The following is a 20,349-nucleotide window of genomic DNA, read 5'->3' as shown; positions in this document are numbered from 1 at the left end:
TGTCAAACACCATACAAAGTCTTTCGGTCAAAGGCCAGTGATGTCAACTTATCATCGGAAGCAAGAAACTTGCCATTGATGTATGCAAGCCTTAAGGTACTGAAGGGGTGTTTCTAAGTCAACTTCTTGGATAATGTGCTGACGTCAAAAAGAAGTGTCTCATCATAGGAGGGCCTTGATGTATCCCACATCAATGACATGAAATGAGTGTAATGATTTTGGAGATGGAATTTGACTGACAATACAAGGTTTAGAAATGGCGGTCATGAAAATGAAGGTTTATTAGTATTGAAAAGGATGAATTTTAACTGAGTGACTTCTCTTGAACATGTCAGTGACACTGAATGGATTGGCAACATTGACCCAAAGAAAAAGTAGTGGATGGTATGATAGACCAAGGTATGATGAGCATAAAGCAGATAACCAAACCCAAATAATCAAAATGATGAAGTGAAAGTGTCATGTTCAAGAGCGACCTGCTGCCATAAAGTGGTTTACCAATACCTCTTTATTTTTATCAAGCTTGAGGAGGATAAGATGTGCTTGTTGTATAATTCCATGATTCAGGTGAATCCATCGCTATGTGATTTTTTAATGAGCCTAGCAAAGGTGAAACTCAGTCTTGTCATGATGGACAAGTTTGTCGCTATTTTATGTTTTAACGAGTCTAACGACAATGATAACTCAGTCCTTTTCATGTTTATAGAGTTTGAAAAGTGACAAAAAGAAAACTCCACAAGTTCTTTTTCGTATATTTGTCTCTTAAGTCTGAAAAAGCATTAAAAAATACAAGAGAGAACCTATTGACCATGTTCAGTCAATGTATTCCTTTTTCGTAGATAATCTATCTCAGCCCAAAAAAGGGTTAAACTTCTACTGAGTAGATGTCATATCCATTCCGTTAACGAGCTGAAAAGGATAAGCGCTTGGTAATATTTTCATATTTTGAGAGTCTGAAAAGAGCTTAAAGAGGAATCCAAGGGGGTTCCTTTTTCAATGTTTAACAGAGATCGAAAAAGAGATAAAAGTATTCTATGTGGTCAAAGTACAATTCACGATCGTGCACGTCAAATTCTATAAGTCAGTTGTAAATCTATTCAAAGCAACACCAAATGGATCAAACATAATTGTTTCATTGGTGAAAATAGGTAAATACTAAATTATATTCATTTAATGTTCATGAAATAAACATAAAAACAAAAATTTACCATATTATTTTCACCATTTGATATTTACCATTCACTTTGTGCTATGACCCTGTTTTTTACCTCGATCTTCATCATCTGATTGCGAGAGGTCCTATGGGTCATTTCTTGTGTCGTTTGGACTAGGTAGGAGATCTACCCCTCCTCTTTCTTTTCATATCATTCTTTTACTATTTCATGCAAGTTTTTAGGTCTTTTCGGGCCCCATGGGTTTGAATTTTTTACCCTTGGGACTAGTGCAGGCTTGCATGTCGAAAACTGCACTGGGGAGGACCTAGATAGAAAGGGTTCTACACTGTAGTGTAATGTCTCCGTGCCTGGGCTGTGGTGGGCGAGTTCCAAAATCTTGTTACACCAAATTGACCCAAAATTTCTTCAGTTTTTTGCATGAAAAGGATCTTAACTAAGCTTATGGTTTGATTTCATGCTTTCATTGGACTAGAATGTCTACTACTTGGTGAGAAAGAGAGGGTGAAGAATAAGACATGGTTGTGATAAATGATCCGGGTACAGTTGAGGCCCTCAGAAACTATGGGTTACTCAATTACTTCAGGTTGTCTGGAATGAGGCATGAATTAGAATTATTGCAGTTCCTAGTTCATGCAGGGGATCCGACAGATCAGGATTTTCACATAAGAGTCAAAGTTGTCCCTATTGTGATCGATGATGTTTACTTTCTTAAAAGGTTATTAAGAGGTGGTGCCCCTGTATCTCTTTCATGTTTTTCTTGTGGAGGGGAAAACATGAGGGACTATGTTTGACAATTCCGTCGGCCAAGGGTTAGTGTTGGTATCTTCAGCCCTCCATCAGTGATCAAAATACTCTTGTTGCATTACATTTTAGGTGCCTCATCCTATTAGTTGCACTCCATTAGGATCATGGATCATCTGATGGTAGTGGCATATTATCAATTTCCCTCATGGTATTTACCTGTTGCCCCATTTTCATACATTAAGATCATTTGCAATCATTTTTTGTCTTTACATCTGCAAAAGTCATTTTTAGGGTTTTAGGTCTCATTAGGTTTAGGGCTTTATCAATAAAGTGTTGTAAAAGCTCAATAATGGTCAGTATGCACATGAGGTCAAATAAAGTCTCAACAACAAAAATTTCAATAATCACATGCTCACTGATTAATTTTTCCTCAAAACCCTGTTTTGAGGGAAAACAGAGTTTTTTATGTTTTATGTACAAAATTTCATGCAATTTCATTTTTCCTATATGTAATAATTCCAAGATGCATCCCCAGTCACCTTGCCAAGCTCCTACACTCTAGCTCTTGCAAAAGAGCCAAACTTTCAAAGCATTTAGTCGATCAAAGGCAAAAAGAAAGTCAAACTACCAAAAACAGTGTTTTAAAGGACGAGTGAAAGGCAAACATTACAAAGTGGGTTTTTATAAGTGAAAAATTAAAATCCTTTATACATAAAGTTTCATATTGAAGAAGCTCATTTGTGTCCAAAGAGTGAAAGAGAACAAGAGCCAATTCATTTTTGAGCTGAAGGATTTCATTCGCGGCAAATTCGGCGCGGCGCACACAGCGCAGGAAATGCACTGGAATTGTAATGGTCGAGATGCACCAGAGAGGCGCAGTGCACCTATTAGTGGGTGCGGCGCACCTGCCTCCCAAAACCTAAAACTCATCCAAATCACCTCCTCCAAGCTCCAAACTTGCAAACTTCCTCCTTCCAAGTAATTCAAGAATCTCATATTGTCATTGCGAGGGCTTTCATTAGTTTTCATGTGTTTCACTAGGTTAAAAAAAGAACCCTAGTTCTTTGCACAGTCATATTGAAAATCTCCCTAGGGTTTGAAAAAGTTGTATTTTTTGTTGTCTTATCCCCCTTTTCCATTTTCACACCCCCTTACCTACACTCCCCTCACTTCATTTTCTCTCCCCTCTCTCATTCACACTCATCCACTCCCTTATCCCCAAAACTAAAACCCTAATACCAAATCCCACTACTCCCAAACCCTAATTGGCATCTCTAAACCCTAATACTTATTCTCCAAACCCTACCATTACGAAAAACCCTACAAGCAACATCACAATCCCTCATTCACTGTCCCCCATCATCAAATCATTGTCATTTAACAGCGAATACCTATTGTTCCTATAAAATATCTTGATACTCATCAAAGAACATCAAACAATGGAAAACATAGAGAGGGATTCATCTTATGACAGAGATGAGGAAATATTAAGTGATTCCTCCAAAGAAATTCATTCACGAAGGAAGCCCCACAAGGGAAGAAAACACATCCGGGAGGAGCCCACTACACTTACTGAGCTATTAGCTTTCCCTCTTGCTGTAGCATGTTCCAAACATCAATCTTGCTACCAATTTTGTGAGATGGTGGAAAGAGTCAAATACCACCATGATCTTGCCAGACTTTTTGTGCTCCATGTTCACAATGGCCAAGTCAATTGGGCAGGTGTGACATTCACTTTGACACTGGAGACAATAGCTGAAGCAACAGGCATTCCGAATGTGGGTGAATAGTGGAACAAGGGACAACTAGTGGACATAGATCATTATGAGCCTGATATCAAGTCTGGTTTCTAGAGGCATATCAGTAGGGTCTTCCCTTTTAGATACCTACTGGACACATATGCTCCCCTTATGAAACTCATAATCAAATATTTCAGCTGTGAAGGTATATTTTCCCGCCTATACATCTATCATGTTAGATTATTAATGCATTTTACTAGAGTGAGGATGATGAGCATCACCATTTCATATGTTGGAATATTGAGAAAATGACCACATTGTTGCAAAGGAAACCTCCTCATCAACAGTATAACAATATCTATCACTTTGCATTGATCAAGATTCTGGTTCTGTATCAGCTTAGTTTACTGAAGGTTTCATGGGATGATTTCATTTCACATGAGGGATTCACAAGCCCTCAAGTTCCCCCATCAGTTTTTCATGTCGCAGGAGAGTGTTCACATCAACAAGAGGTGCATGAGACTCAAACCACCAATGTGCCAGTGTTTGTCATTTATCAAAAGGGCACAAGGAGATTGTTTGTAGCAGCAAAACGAGTACTATCTCCACCCGGGGTGGAAGGGGTGGAAGGGTTTTCGTCCCTGTCAACATAAAAGTAGGTACAGGACAAAGGTAAGCAGCCATTACATGATGAGGGGCCTTCTGAAGGTCAAGAGAGAGATTTCATTCTCATGTAGGATGATGACACTAATTTTGGCTCCCAAAGCTCAAAGCTCAAGAAGATCATCCAGGAACAAAAAGCTGACATTCATGACTTGTCTCTCAACCTGGAAAGGTCCAAGTCGGTAATAAATTATCTTGAGCAAAAGAACAAGTAGTTAGAAGACCAACAGACTATCATGGAGGTGCAAAACATAAGAGAAAATCGGCAAGCAGCCAAGAGGAGGAAACTCAAGTTGACAGCACTAGAGCAAGAGATTGAAGCTGATCGTGAATGTTGGCTTGAGAGGGAAATCATGCACTTGGAGAAGATGCTGGAGAGGGCCAACAAAGAGAAAAATATGTGAGGCACATGGCCTATCACTATTTGGCAAGAAACAAAGTTTGCAAAGAAAGAATTGGGACTTTGAAGGCCAAGTTGAGGAAACCTTTGAGGAAGAGGAAAGAGCAAGACAAGCTCAATATTTTAGCAAGGCTTCCTTAGCCCAACATAACACTTGATACAAGATGCTCAGCCCAAATTTCAAGAAATTTGGCACACTTTTGTCAATTTTGAAGCAAAACACAAATTTTCTACTTGGTGCGTAGTGCCACCTAGCTCTCGCTTTTGCTAGGGACCTCCTCTGGAGGAGAACTCAATAGTTTTGGATTCCTCATGCAAAATTATGAATACCCAGAAATGGCCAAGAAATGTTTTCAAGTTTTGAGCTTCCAAAAGTGTCAAAAACACCTCAAAAATGCCCTTTCTGCCCCTTTCTGGCCACACAAGAAGCAGTGTTGGGAGAACTCACTTTTGGATGGGCAAATGGATAGGAAATTCAAAAATTCCACTTGTTATAGAAATTAGACAGACAGGCCTTTCCAAAAGGCCCACTTTCAGAAAATTTGGTGCATGGCAAGGCCTCCAAAGTCAGCTACCAAAAGGCACTACGCACAAGGACAGTGGCGCGCACAGGATGGAAAATTGACTTTTTTGCCAAAAAACTTTGTTTTTCGTCTAGTTTTTTCTGTGTTTGACTTTTCTCTCTATCATAGTCAAACTCATGATCTAATTTGATGTAATTTGATGTAAAAATGTCAAAAATTCACTCATGGAGGTAGGTACATCATGAAAAGGTAGTTCTGAACTGAATGAACCAGTTTCCTAGGTTTTAGAGGCAACTTGTTCCACTGACTACTTTTTTGTTCTTAGTTTAGATCTTGTTGAAACCACTCCTAAAGTCATGAATTCGACCCCTAAAGCCTAGCATGGTTTTTTTTTGCCTATATCTAGCATTTTTTCAGTCATTTGTAAAGGTTGGACTCTTGTAAATGCTTTGAGAATTATTGTACATTCATCTCTACATTTTGGCAAAGGAATAGACCAGGGTTTGTAGCACTTTGTAGGATTCTTGTGGCAACTTGATTTGGTATTGTTTTTCCTTCTGTAATACAAGTTTGCATGTGTTTATGTATACCAACATCTCTTTCTATTGAGCTTAACTAAATGAATCAGGGATAAAGGTAGAATTCATTGATGTTGCAGTGCTCTACCTAGGGTTTGTTTAGTTATTTATGTTTTCAACTGTTTGAAGAGGATCCTTGAGACTTTCATGCCCTCTCCAACTCCTCACCAGTCTTGAGACTCTCCATCTCACTTATTTCAAAGTACTAAACCATTTGCCTACCTTGCCCCACAGAAACCTCTGCAAGACTGTGTCCATTCCTCGGACCCAAATCTGCCTTTCACATTTGAGTTAGCAAACCAACATTAAATTCAATCAAACTCCTCTGAGCATATACCTAGCCTAGAATTAGTCTTTATATCAGTCATATCAAGCCTCATTTGCTATATTTTCCTAATATTCACAAGGAGAGATCCCTCTCCCGACCTGGTAGGGTTAGCTACCAGGTTAAGAGTGGTTTGATGTTACCCTAGATCCTGCCTTTCTTAGGCTAAGGTAGATTTAGGCCATAACATGTTGGCGACCGTACTGGGGAAGAAACTTTTATTATCATTGTTTTGCTTTGTAGACTACAGACGGAGCCTGAAGTTAGCTAGGTAGCCTTCGAAATGCTCTTTCTTTGCATTAGCAAAAGTAGATGAATGTTGCATCAGTCAATCTCCGGTCTATTTTATAGACTGAACATTTGATCTAAACAATTACCCCCATATCATAAATTAATTCTAGACTTTGGATGATGAGTTTAGAATTTGAAGAGCAAGTTGATAATGTCCATTTGATTATTTGGAATAATTCAACAAACTGGCTTCCAAACAATACACCATGGAAAATCCTAATCCTGATCTTCCTCCTGTGTATGAAAACCCAAATCTCATCCCAAGAATTCTCCGAGAAGAAAGTTCTGTGATTCCTGTGTTCAGATCTCATTCATGTCTAGTTTTTTTTTAATATCTTGAAGATCTTTAATTTGACGAGAATTTTGATTTATCGTTGTTTGATACTAAATCTAAAAGTGTTGTTGGTTCTACTGTTCTAAATCCAGAGTTTGTCAAAGATATTGAAAATGAAAAGGCCAATAGATCAATTGTTGATTATGTCTTGAATCTTCAAACTTCCATTGTGGCTACAAACATTCTCGAGTTCTTAGAATCTACCTCTGCAACTCTTGGCGCATCTGTTATTGCATCTGATTCAGAAATTCCTACAGAACCTCCTTTCATTCCCACCATTCTTGTGCAGCCCACTATATGAGATAAAAGACTTCCTGTCTCTTCTCCCCCATCAACTCCTTCAACACCTCAAACATATCATATTTCCTCCCCTCCTTCGACACCAATTACATCAGCTGCTATCCTTATTCCGAATCCTCCTATATCCCCAAAGACAGTTTCAAATCCACCTAGAGTAATGGCTGCCCAATATGCACCCCTTGTGTGGCCTCAAAACTTGGATGCCATACCCACTGATTACCAAAGAAAAATTCCATTATTTGATGCCACCCCCCAAGTATCATAGCTCAGCAGCATGTGGATAAGCTAACTGATTTCTTTGACCTTCATGAGATTGATGAAGAAAATGTGACTATGAGACTATTTGTGCAAACATTTGGAGGTAAAGTGTGGAAGTGGTCCAGAGCTTTGCTGGCTGCAAGTATCACTACATTGGCTGTTCTTTAGAGACAATTCTTGCATCGCTGGGAGGTAAAGAAAAACCCTCTTCAAATTCTTTCTGAATATGAAAACATCAAGAGGAATGTTGGTGAGAGTGTCCAAGATTATTGTGATAGATTCAATACTGTTTACAATGAAATTCCTGTGGATAGAAAGCCACCTATGGGGCTGGGTTGGAATAAATTTCCTGATGGCTTCGATCCTGACATGGAATATCAATTGAAATAAAGAGATCCAGCCACATTGGGGGACATGCAGAAAATTGCAGTCAGTGTTGAGACAAATCTGCTTGCCAAGAGAGCTAGAGCAAAGGCCGAAAAGAAGGTGACTATAAAGGAGGAAGATTCTTCCTCAGATCATTTGCTTCGCAAGATTGGGAAGGTGTTTGATAGACTAAAAATTGCTGATAATCCTAAAGCACAAGTCAGAAATCCAAACTTACATGGTCAGTAGCAACCACAATTCAAAATCAAAAAATGAGAACAAAGAGCGCAAGACCAAGCAGCACAACAGCAAGTAAAGACACCCATACAACAGAATTTTGTACATGGTATGGAATCAGATGAAGATGAGAAAATAATAGGTGAGGAGAATCGTTTCTTTACACCTGATGATCTGCCCATTTATATCACAGAATATGAAGATTATTCAGAAAGCCCAGCTATACAAAAGTATGAAGATTTCATCTTGGCAAATGAAACAATTATTGAAGAAGAGTTTGATGAATATCAAAGGGGATACATGAATGCTTTTACATCCCAACAATGAAAATATTCACTCATGAGTATAGAGGTACCCATCAATCCAGTTCAGAAGAGGAAGGAAGTGTCACCACCAAAGAACGATTCTCCAATAGTGCAGAAAAAGGGAAAGGAGGCAGCTGATCCTGCCACGAGCAAAACACAGTTAGCAAATGAAAGATCAAATCGGCCAATTGTATCAAAGGAGAAGACTGAAAAGAAGGATGCTCCAGTCAAAGAGGTAGAGAAAACATCATCCTTTAGCTTAGAAAATGAAATTGCTAAGTTAAAAGTGTCAATTTCTTTGACTGAATTAATGAAGAATAGTAGCTATAAAGGTCATGTGTCAAAGATTTTGAGTTTGGATCCATTATCTGATATGGTAAATGTGGAGGATGACCAACACGAACTTGTTTTTGGTCCGGCTTTCGAAGGTTGATCTGAGGATAGTGATGTAGCTCCTTTTTACATCAGCCTTAGATTGCATGATTATGTATTGCACAATACCATGTTTGATTCAGGAGCCTCTCATAATCTCATGCCAAAAGAAATCATGGAAAAATTGGGTTTAGATATCACTCGCAAGTACCATGATCTATAATCTTTTGATTCTGGTAGGGTCATGTGCATTGGGGTTATCAAAGATTTGGTTGTCACATTGGATCATATTCCGGCGAAGAATGTTTTGATGGATGTGGTTGTGGCTGATATTCCTCCTAGATTTGGCATGCTTCTTTCCAGATCTTGGGGAGCAAAACTTAAAGGGACATTGCAGCTTGATTTCTCCTATGCTACTATTCCCGTGTTTGGTCAGTTAAAGAAATTATATCGGGAGAAAAAGATGAAGCACATGATCACTAGCAAGAGAAACCTCTAAATCATCCAATCAATTATGTACATAGTGATTTAGAATCATTTGTTCTATATTCTGATAGTTTTAGTGATGTAAATAGTCAAGTAGTCGAAGTAGAATATATTACACAGATCATTGAAAATATTAGAGCTGTACTAGATCAAGAAAGACAAAGGCTTGATAGTACAACTGAGCAATCAAGCTTCTGACAGCAGCAAAAAATTGATGGACAGCAAGCAAAAGTAGAAGAGCAAACAAGATTTTAGCATTTGGAGGACAAAGCCGGTTTGTGGAGCATGGATTTTGACGGCACAGTTGGTAAGGAAGGTGCTGGAATTAGCGTTTGGATATGCAGCCCTGCATTTCTTCCAAACAAATTTCCAAGTAATGTAAGGGTTTGTTTGTATAAATTGGATTTTTATTGTTCAAATAATGAGGCTGAATATGAGGCTTTAATTGTCGGTTTGAAAATCCTTAAGAAGTTAAATGCTAAAATAATTTCAGTATATGGCCACTCTGAGTTAGTTATCAAGCAAGTGAAAGGTGAATACCATGCTAGGCATACTCGCATGTGGGCTTATCATAATGCGGTACTAGATATTTTGAGATTGTTTCCAGATTACACTTTGACATGTGTCCCTACTGTACAGAATATTATTGCAGATTCCCTTGCAACAGGTGCAAGTAATTTGAAAATTATGATGAATTCAAACAATAAGTTTGAAATTCATGTGAAACATTGCCCTGCTATCCTTGATAATCAAAGATATTGGCAGGTGTTTCTAGATGATAAAGAGATCAGAGAATTTCTGCAAAATGAAGGAAAGTAAAAAGACACTTCTATTGATGGAGAGCATGATGATGTCGAAGTGGACATGAAAGTAAATCAGATGGAAGTTTTGCGGATGAAGGATAATGTTATTCCTAAAGGTCTAATACCTTTAGAGGAGTTGTTTGATCAAGAGGATGTAGCCTGGAAACCGAGCTTGGTGCCAACTGAGAAAGGAGTTGAGGATGTAAAAATTGGATCAATAGAAAATCCTAAAATTGAGAAGTTATGAAAAGCGTTGCCTCGACAGGTAAAGGCAAAATACATTAGTTTATTGTCTTCATTTACTAGTGTATTTGCATGGGACTATTCAGATTTGAAGGCATATGATAAGAGTATAATTCAGCACATCATTACGATCAAGCCAAATCAAAAGCCATTTTGACAAAAGCTAAGAAGGATAAATCCAAAACTGTTGCCCTCAATAGAGAAGGAATTGAATCAATTGTACAAATCTGGTATAATCGTTTCCATAATATTTTCAGATTTGATTTCTAATTTAGTGCCCGTGTGCAAGAAAACAGGTGAGATTCGATTATGTATTGATTTTAGAAATATGAATAAGGTGTCTTTGAAAGATAACTATCCATTGCCCAAGATGGATCACATACTTCAAAGAGTAGTTGGAGCATCTCGTATGTTGCTACTCGATGGGTATTCCAGTTATAACCAAATTCTGGTTAATGAGGATGACATGGACAAAACAATGTTCACTACTCCCTGGGGAACTTTCCATTATGCCAGGATGCCATTTGAATTGAAGAATGTTGGTGCAACCTTTCAGCGGGCTATGGATATCCCATTTGAAAAATTAATGAGAAAGATGTATTTTTAGTTGTTTATTTTAATGATCTAACAATTTTTTCTAATTCAGATGAAGAGCACCTTTATCTTTTGAAGATTGTATTTCAACGGTGTAGAAAGTATGGCATATCTCTCAATCTAAAGAAAAGCTTGTTTACCATGGATGAAGGCAAGCTTCTCGGTCACATCATATCCAAGGAGGGCATATACATCCATCCAACTCGAGTGGAAGCCATTCAGAAGATTGATTTTCCACAAAGTAAAAACGAGATCCAAGCATTCAACTGTAAGATGAATTTCTTAAGTTGTTTTGTGTCAAATGTAGAAGAACATTTGAGGGAAATCACAAACATGTTAAAGAAAGATAGTGTAGTGAAGTGGACCCAGGAAGCCTCAAGTCTTTCAATTTGGTAAAGTTGGCCTTTCTTCAGCTCCAATTTTGATCAGCCCAGATTATTCCCAATATTTTATTTTGTTTCCATTTGCTTCGGATCATACTATGGCAATCGTCTTAATGTAGAAAAGAGACCAGCTTGAGAAGACAATTTCTTTTTTCAGTAGAACAATAAGGGATACAACCTTAAAGAACAATATTATTGAAAAGAAATCTCTTTCCTTGGTAAAAGAATTGAAATATTTTCAAGTATATATTCTGCATTCTCATATTCTTTCTTATGTTCCTAATGTTGTCATTAAAGATGTCTTAGTGCAAACAGATCCGGAAGGGAGATGAGGCAAATGGATCACAACTTTGTTAGAATATGATGTTGAGATCAAACCAACAAATCTCATCAAGTGTTAGGAGCTAGCCAAACTGATGGCAGAGTCTAATCTGAATGCCTTGGACACAAACTTGATTGATGTTATGTCCGAAGAAGATGAAGAAAGTTCGCTTATTCAGGTATCAAAAATGTTTCTTCTTTCTCCTTGGTATTTGGATATTGTCTCTGTGCTCCAACATCTTTCACCACCACATGGAATGGCCAAGAACAAAAGTAAGACCCTGAAATTAAAGGCTGCCAAGTTTTGTATTATGAATAATGCACTTTATTGGAAAGATATCAGCGGTGTCTTGCTTAATTGTTTGGTTGAAGAAGAAGCAAAACAGGTCATGGATGATTTTCACAAGGGATATTGTGGAGGTCATCTATTTTGGAAGACAACAACCAATAAAATTTTGAGAGTAGGATATTATTGGCCAAACCTCTTTGCTGATGTGTAGAAAACTGTTACAAGCTGCCATGAATGCCAGATTTTTCCAGGTAGTAGAAAATTACAGCCTTTGCCACTCAAGTCGGTGGAAGTAAGTGCTCCGTTTTAGTAATGAGGTTTAGATTTCATTGGTGAGATCCATACTACTTCTTCAACGTAGCATAAGTGGATCCTGACATCGACAAACTATTTTACTAAATTCCCACTTGGCAAGCCACTGATTCGATAATAATTCAGTTTCTCGAAAATAATATTTTGTCACATTGTGACTGTCCTAACAAGCTGATTACAGATAATGCCACAGCTTTTAAATCTAAAAAGATGATTGATTTTTTTAATAAATATCAAATTACTTTGGGGCACTCAACTGCATACTATCCACAGGGTAATGTATTGGCAAAATCCTCAAATAAATCATTGGTCAACATTATCAAAAAGCTGCTGGAAACAAACAAGAATAGTTGGCACAAGAAATTGGTCAATGCCCTATGGGAAGATAGAGTAAGGCAGAAAAAATCAATAGGCATGTCCCCTTTCGAGATCATGTATGGTGTTGACACGGTGTTCCCTACATCTCTCGCAGTCCGGGTTGTTAAACTTCTGCAAGAAGCTGGCAACGAGGAAGATAATTTACAATGAAGAATCAACCAAATGATCCATTTACAGCAGATTAGAGAGGAGGTTTTTCAGAATACCTTCAGGCTGCAAGAGAGAATTAAGAAAATATATGATCGAAAGGAAAAGGCGGACAAGTTTCAGATCGAAGACATAGTGCTGAAATGGGATGCTCGAAACGAAGACAAAGGCAAGCATGGCAAGTTCGAGAACCTATGGAAAGGACCATTCAAGATTGTTGGATATCAGGGTCAAAATTCTTTCCCACTGAAAGAAATGGATGGAGAATATTGTCCAGGTCGGCTAGTCAATGGTCGACTACTGAAACGGTACCATCTTTGAAATTTTTTCTGTTGTCATATGTATCATTGTATATACCATTTTATTTCCTTCATTGCAAGTGTGTACTGTTATCATTCATTAGGTTTCGGGCCCGAAGTGAAAGCTATAAAATTGAAGGTTTGATTTTAGTTTTGGTTTGGATTGCTTTGAGTGAGTTTTCAGTCGATTTCAGTCTTGAAATTAAGTCAGTTTTGAGTTAGATTTCAGTCCTAAAATTAAGTGAAGATATTGGTGTTATAGACATTTTTGGGCACCACAACCTGAATCATACATGTCCATAAACCAAGGGCTCCTAAGTCTCTAAAAGTGTTGTTCCATACCCTAAAAGAACAAGGTCGGCTCATTACATCATCTCCCAGAAGTTCTCCACAGGAAACTGCTTAGAACTGGTCAAAACTGGACCATATAGGTTGCTTAGTGCTAAGGGTGTGTTGCATCCCACCTACCCAGTGTAAAGGGTGCGATGCATACTAAAAATCCCTTTTGTATGGTGTGATGGGCGAGAGTGGACAAATGGCATAGAAATTTTGCGAGGTGGATGACATTGGAATCTTCCAGAAACTTCTCTTGTGACACTTGCCTCTCTGAATTCACCGAGGGATGAGTAAGAGATCATCAATCTTCAAGTGGAATCAAGAACTATCAGAGAGAGGAAACTAATAAAAATCCCAGAAGCTAACTCACCCCCCTGCAATCATCTATATATGGATCCCTCATCCTAGAGATCCAGAGGCTGGAATTTTGTATCTTGTAAGGAAGTGTTGTTGGTTTCTTGGTGGAATATCATAGTGTTGGCTGACCTAAGATTTTCATGAGGTTAAAGAAGGACTTTCATGCTGGAGGATGACATTGGGTCAGAGCAATTGGTTGTAATCCTCTTTGCTATTCTTGATATTAATAACGCTATTCAAGTTTTCCTTCACATTCTTGTATGTTTGATGATATATGCATTTGTGTAGTCAATATATATCTGGTCCTATATAGTTTATGATTGTGGATTTCTGTTCTTTGATAGTATTATGCTACTTTAATTCCACAGGTGCTCTTTGAAGCTGGGTAGACGAAGGAGAAGCGGCAAGGATCTGTGTCCTGCATTCCCCTCTTATCTATTTCTCATAAAGGAAAATGAAAGTAATTTTAGTTTGTTTGTTTCTAAGATAGCTACCAGTCTTAGTGGGACTAGCAGCTCTGAGTGGACACTAGATTTCTTGATAACAAAATGGCGACTCCACTGGGGAATGAATAGATTGTTTGTTTGTCTATGTTTGTTTTCTTTATAAACTTACAGACAGAGCCTGAAGTCAAGCCAGCTAGCCTTCGAACTGCATTTTCTATGCAAGTGCAAAGTAGATCAATGCTGCTTCAGTCTATCTCCGCGTTTTGTTTATAAACTGAAAAATCAATTTGCAAACCTTCTAATTGCCCTAGTGGTGGCTCTAGTAACCTCATTAGATCATCCCCTGTGATTTCTGTTTACTGTACATCACTTGCTCAGCCTAAATCCCTAAACTGAGCTGCAAACTGTGACCCGAAACCCAGTTGAAGTCTCGTCCCTAGACCATCGCACCTTCTCCTCTTGGGAATCTGGATGCATCGCACCTCCCATGTGTAGTAGGTCCACTGCATCGCACTTTCCCTATGTTGCAGGTGCGCTGATCAAACAAGACCTCTTCTGTCGTGAGGTTTTGGTTTTTGTGTTCACTCTCTTCAGCTTTATTCAGGAGTTTTGTTGTCTGTGATCAGTATACCACTGTGGAAGCCCCCTTCCTTTCCATCATTTCGCCTGCATTGTGCAAAGAACTGTGAATGTTTTTATGTATTGTGTGCCATTTTCAGTTCTCTTTTACAAAGAAGTAGCATAATCAAACTGTCATCTTCTGATTTGAAAGTGTCGCAAGTGTCATTTTCAGTCAAAGAAAAGAATTCTATTGTTCTTGATGGTTTATTATACAGTTACTCTTGTATTTGATTTGAATTAGTAATTTTTCAAGTGTCGAAAGTAGTTTTCAATTCAAAATAGCAAAGGGTCATCATTATCTTCCTTTCGTTTTTGAAAAGAAATTTGTTAGTACTGTTGCTTTGAAAAGATAATTCAGATTTGTACTTAGCATTATTCTTGTCATTCACACATTAAGAAAGGTAAAAACAAATACATGCATGTGCATTTGCATTTAGATTGCTTGTTGCTTGATTTAGGACAGTGCATCTAGTGTGTGCTCTCTACTCTATGTTGAAAGAATATCATCTCTCTTTCTTTAGTAACTAGGATTTTCATTGCAAAAACAAGATTAAACGATTGTTTATCATCTTAGATTGCATTTTAGGAATTGTACATCTACATCACGCGGTGAAACTGAAAGGAAATTTTCTTAAGAAAGATCAATTGTAAAATAAATTCAATGAACATAAAAACGCTTTGGAACCTAACGCACAACATCTAGAAGTCTAGGCTAGAGACGTATTTCAGCGTCGTAAAGCCTAGTAACTGTCGCTTTCACTATTGGTTGGGTGATTCCTCCTCTTTGAGATGACAAGTGCCAGTGCAGACTTGTGCTCCCACGTACTGTCGAGTATATATTAGGAGACCACAATAGGCGATATCCTTTATCCATAGGAAGCCATGTCTACCACCCTATCGATTGCAATGCACTAAACACAACATTCGGGAAGATTGACTGTCGTACCATAAAAAGTATTCTGCAGTTTTGCGATTGGTTTGGTAATCCCTCCGTCTAGATTTCCAGATTAGTCTCTTTCATTCCTTTTCAGACTCCTTAAAGGAAAAGGTCTATCTGAGCACTTGTCACTTCAGGATCACTAAAAATCGAAGGCGACTAGAGTCATATTTTGTTTTTTCTCGACTCTTAAAAATTTAAAAAACAAGTTGTGTCAAAGCATCTAAAATTCATTTAATTCGGAAACATTTTGCCCTTTATTTTTAGTTGATCGAGTAATCTGCAATCGTGGAAGAAAGTCAATTGAAACCTCGTCGTTCGTGGAGACTTATGAGTCAACCGTCTTTGTCCCCGGAATCAAAACTATTTCGGACAATTCAAACTCGTTTAACTGGCTCAAAATCCCCTGGTCTGGTTGGGACAAGTGTTCCGACGCCCTTGGAAACTCCAGTTACTCCGAAGATTTCTGGTACCCCTACCTTTACAGAAGAAGTTCTGCATCCACTAGAGGACAGTAGAACTAATCCTACTATAACAGAACTGGATCCATCTATAGCTGATTCGGAAGGTGTTGTTCCCCAAACATCAGTCGCCACAGAATCTATACCTTCTTCGGCACCAGAAATATTTTATGGACCAGACGGTCTACCTCTTCCTCCTGGTTTGATTGCTATAGAAGAGATTGTGGAGGATCCACCATCTAGTACTCCATCGCATTTTGGAGTTGGGATCACTCTATATCCTTCTTCATCAGAAATTAGTCTACCATTATCGGAAGTTCCTATAGAATCGCTAGGAAACCTTTTGGATAGACTAGATATGTTTGAACAACCGTCGACATCTAGGACTGTGGCATCTGACAGAATGGCGGTAGAACTGCCTGCTGCCACTGCGACAATATTCACTGGCGTACCATCTATCACAACTAGCTCTCAATCGATGGATGGAATCCGTCCAGAGGTTGTTTCGACAGTATGTTTTGTTCCCATTTGTTCATCCGGAATAATAACTGGAATCTCTTATGTTGAGTCTCAGCAAATTGATCCTTCACAGTGTCAATTTGGGCAGTTTGGTCTTCAAAGTCAAATCATTCCATTAAGCACCGAACTACCATCGTATGGGGGGGAATATGGCCTTTCATTGTCTCCTCCTGGAGGTCAAAAATACGAGAGTTTGCAACAGAATTCAGGTTATGCTGGAATTGCATCCAGTGGTTGGATACCAATACTGCCTCAACAACCAAGAGTTGTATACTCAATGCAACAAAGTATGCCAATGTCAAATATCCCCACTACAACGGCTATTGTGACAGTGTCGCAAGTATAAGCATTACCTGTTGTATGCCAACCCCAAGTCTCTCAGGTCACAATCCAACAGCCCCTTGTCCCTGCAACTCCACCACAATCATCAGTTAATGGCTCCTTAACTGGAGTGACCCAGCCTCAAACGGGTACCATTACCCCTCATCTCAGTCAAACAGCCAGTATTAGACAATAGCACATGGTCTCACAACCATGGTTGGTGCAATATCAACAACCACAATTCCAACAAGTTTACCAAGGAAGTGAGCACCAAGTGCAAGTAATGGGCAGACGTATATTCAAAATGGGCAAAATCAACCATTTCATAATGGTTATGCCCATAAACCTTATCAAAGTTATCAGCATCAAATGCACCTTGCTTGTATGCAAAGTCCCATTGCTCAGATAATCCCATCTTATCCTGGGTATGCTTCGCCGACCCTGAATCAACAGTTGCCCTTCGTGGCAACTTTAGAGTTACCAGATCTAAATCGGCTAACAAATGATCTAATCGCTTACACACCCTAGTGGCCAGTGATTCCTCATAAACTTCCATCAGATATTCGTAAATTTAATGGGAATCCGGGTGGAGATCCATCGAATCATGTGATGACCTTTCATCTATGGTGTTCGTCTAACACTCTAAACGATGATTCGATCAGGTTTCACCTTTTTCAGTGAACGTTAACTGGTCCGGCAGCAAAATGGTATATCGAATTTCCTAGAGCTTCATTTGATAACTTGAGTACCCTAGCTACAACATTTTTAACCCATTTTCAGCTACCCATAAGGTACGAAATGGGAATAGAGCTTCTTACCAATTTCAAGCAAATGACAACCACTCACATATCCGATCATATTCATGAGTGGCGACGTCATCGTAGAATGGTAAAAACATATGTTCTAATCAGTTGTTGGCTAAATGGTTTATTAAGTCATTGTTACCTTCTATTACGAAAGATGTGGCAAAGGGAGGAGTCGTCACTAAAGAGAAAGTAATTGCTTGTGCGCAATATTTAGACTTTATCTATACTTAGTCTGGCACGCTCTACGATAAAATCGTTGATGCTCCTAGACCGGAATTTTCCATTCCTCCCTCTCCTAAATTGAACAAAGACTCCCATGGCGGGGACGGCGTGATAGGAATGACCAGCATGAAAACCGTAAAGGCTAAGTCGAAGAAGGCCCGTACGGTTTCAGGTCAAAATGCAAATGAAGAAATTCTCACCTCATAAGTAAATGACGTATCGACTGACAAAGGCAAGGAAACCAAGCAACCAGGAGGCAAGAAGAAAAAGAAAGGGAAGAAGAAGAAACATGAACAGTCATCCCCTGAAAAACCTTCTGCAAACCCTTCTGGAGATAGGAAACCAAATCGTCCATGCCATATATGTGATGAGGGTCGTTGGACAAGAGACTTCCATATAAAGCTGAGCTTAGAAAATTCTTCAAGAATTCAAAAACCTCGGCAGTATTGACTGATCCATTTCCAAATCCAGGAACAAATCTAGTTGCTAGTGATAATGCTTCCCCATCCCAAGTGCTAATGTTGTTGGTTTCGAAGCACCAAAATGATGCTTTGATATCAACAAGGAATACATATTACGAGAATCCATAGCTGTCACACAAAAAGGCCAATGATCAACCCAGTAGTTTGACAACAACTTCAACCGAAGTTGTGCCACCCATCATTCCTAAACTAATAATAAAGCTGCCAAAGGGAGTAGTACACAAATCGACATTTAATCCTCGTGCCAGAGCAGCATAGCATTATAATATAGTGGAGGATCTGGCCCAATGGCCATCCGCTATGTCAACACTTGAGGTACTGAAAAATTTCCCCTCCCAAAAGCAGGGTTTATTATCAGCGATAGGTGGGATTGACCTAATGGATTCTAATCTTATGTCCTTTAATCACAAAGGATATGACCCTCAGTTACCAGCTCAACTAGCTTTCCTCATTCAAGTGAAAGACCTCAACAAAACTATTCATCGAACAATTATTGACGAGGGGGCATCTACATGTATTATGTTGATGAGTTGCTAGAAAACTTTAGGATCTCCACCCTTGTTGTGATCTTCGATGACATTAAAATCATTTGATGGACGAACATACGCCCCATATGGGATTTTAGGTAACTTGCAAGTCGAACTGGGGGGAAAAGAGTAGAAATAGATGTTGAAGTAGTTGACGGAAACAACATCCTACTGGGAAGGCCCTGGATATATTCTATGGCAGCCGTTGTGTCGACCTACTTCAGGAGGAAATTACAATCATCGACCAACAAACATTTCTCCCCAATAGTTCACAAGTTACAGGAAGCATTCTGATGATCCATGGAAGCCCTCATTCACTTCAAAATATCCAAGTAGGCTTAGTAAAAGACCCTATATTAATGGGGACGTTTTCCCTACCTCCTCCAATCAATCTAGCGAAGTGGCAATGGTGGGAACCTACAATATGATATCTTCTATTCAAAAGATCTCTAAAAATGATATTAACATGGATCATCTGCAGGTATTGCCTCCAAGCCCAATGGAAATCTTGTAGCAATCAATGTTTTCGGCATGGGAGGCAAACCCAAATCAACACTCATCAAGCATTTGGATAGAAAGGTCTAAGGAATATGGTACCCCTTCAGATCCTTGGTCGCAAGTACATTATACAGACAAAGGTATTGTTCAGTCAATGATGATTGACGGGGCACCATGGGAAGATTACCACCATCGTTCCCATCTTCTGGATTACAAAGAAGATACTCCTAGTGACCTTCATCATCCCTCAGTTTTTGATTACTAATCAAATATTGTAAACACGGTGGATTCTGAGCGAAACTTGTCCAATATTGAAGAGACTATCACCATAAATATCTCAACCAAAACAAATGTTGTAGAGAATATTCATGTCAGCAAATCTTGTTTTCCTTCAGAACTAGAAATATATAACGCTCTTTTTCACGAGTTCAGAGATGTATTTGCTTCGTCGTATGATGAAATGCTAGGCATTGACTCAAGCATAGTTGAACATGAAATTAAGATGTATCCAGATGTCAAACCGGTATGACAACCGCTACGAAATGTGCACCCCAAGAAAGTCGTTGCCATCAAGGCAGAAGTTGAAAAACTTCTCCATGTTGGTTTTATTTACCTGGTTCCTCTAACTGATTCGGTATCGAATAATGTTCTTGTAATGAAAAAACAAGGAACGATTAGAATGTGCGACGATTATAGGGATGTAAATCAAGCTTGTCCAAAAGACAACTACCCTACACCCTTCATTGACCAGATAATTGATGAATGCATCGGATGTGAAATCTTTTCATTCATGGATGGATTTTCCAGCTATAATCAAATAAATATCCGCCCACAGGACGAGTCAAAGGCTGCATTTATTTGTCCGAGGAGCACATTTGCATATCGCAAACTACCCTTTGGTTTAAAGAACGCAGGGGAAAAATTTCAAAGGGCAATGAATTATGCCTTCC

Source organism: Pinus tabuliformis, chromosome 9 (assembly GCF_031772625.1).
Source record: "Pinus tabuliformis cultivar Carrire ecotype Pingquan chromosome 9, CPIR1, whole genome shotgun sequence".
In the NCBI taxonomy this organism is placed as follows: domain Eukaryota; kingdom Viridiplantae; phylum Streptophyta; class Pinopsida; order Pinales; family Pinaceae; genus Pinus; species Pinus tabuliformis.
The sequence above is the reverse complement of the archived record's forward strand: the minus strand, read 5'-3'. Positions refer to the sequence as shown.